This window comes from Drosophila albomicans, unplaced genomic scaffold (genome assembly GCF_009650485.2).
Source record: "Drosophila albomicans strain 15112-1751.03 unplaced genomic scaffold, ASM965048v2 utg000350l_pilon, whole genome shotgun sequence".
Classification (NCBI taxonomy): domain Eukaryota; kingdom Metazoa; phylum Arthropoda; class Insecta; order Diptera; family Drosophilidae; genus Drosophila; species Drosophila albomicans.
This window is the reverse complement of record NW_026263628.1, coordinates 20,001-21,381: the sequence shown is the minus strand read 5'-3', so window position 1 is coordinate 21,381 and position 1,381 is coordinate 20,001.

Below are 1,381 nucleotides of genomic sequence, written 5' to 3'. Positions count from 1 at the left end.
AGTTTGCGTGTCCCACCATAAATTCAAGGTCCGAGAGAGAAAATATCGACACAACAGCTATAAGTCATCTCTCTAGCCCATCTACCATACTCTCTGCGAAAGCACTTCCATCGGTAGTCGATATAAGAACAGAAAAGAACACTCTTCCGATATCTCTCACGCTTCTTTAGGTCTTCCTGTTGCCAGGATGAGCACGAGGCCATATTTAATAACAAACGGATACTCAACAGGTTACGGAATTGGAACCGTATTCCCTTTCGTTCAAAATTATTCAGTTTTTTAAATTATGACAAAATATAATTTTAGTTACTCTTTTTTACTTGAAAATTTTCGGCTTTCGCCTTGAACTTAGGACCGACTAACTCGTGATCAACCACTGTTCACACGAAACCCTTCTCCACTTCAGTCCTCCAAGGTCTCATTCGATTATTTGCTACTACCACCAAGATCTTGTACCAATGACGGCTCCATGCAGGGCTTACGCCAAACACTTCTAAGCACACCATTGTAGCTTTCCTACTACTAAAGTTTTCAAAATTTATATTACAAGTAATATAAATCAGTCTACTTTAGCGGTAATGTATAGGTATACAAATTAAGCGCCATCCATTTTAAAAGGCTAGTTGCTTCGGCAGGTGAGTTGTTACAGACACTCCTTACGCGGATTTCGACTTCCATGATCACCGTCCTGCTGTTTTAAGCAACCAACGCCTTTCCATGGTTTCTGAATGAGTTGTTTAATTTTGGGCACCGTAACATTACGTTTGGTTCATCCCACAGCGCCAGTTCTGCTTACCAAAGTGGCCCACTGGGCACATTATACTCATAACCTTAAAGCTCTTCATATGCAAGAAAGTTAAGGGTTCTTAACCCATTTAACTAGTTTGAGAATAGGTTAAGATCGTTTCGACCTAAGGCCTCTAATCATTCGCTTATACCAGATAAGATTATTTTATACAACAGTTTAAATGCACGCAGCTATCCTGAGGAAAACTTCGGAAGGAACCAGCTACTAGATGGTTCGATTGGTCTTTCGCCCTCTATACTCAATTCTGACAATCGATTTTGCACGTCAGAACTGTTTCGGTCTTCCATCAGGGTTTCCCAGCTGACTTCAACCTGATCAAGTATAGTTCACCATCTTTCGGGTCACAGCATATATGCTCATAGGGTAACGTCCAGTTAGAGGCATAATATAATATAAATATTATTATACATGAGAACTATATAGAACGCCCCGGGATTTGCGTTCATCAACTATAAATAGTTAAAAAACTAATCCAATAATAGTCAAGTTAATTACGCTATTAGGTTTATATCCCCAATAACTTGCACCATATGTTAGGGACTCCTTGGTCCGTGTTTCAAGACGGGTCCCGAA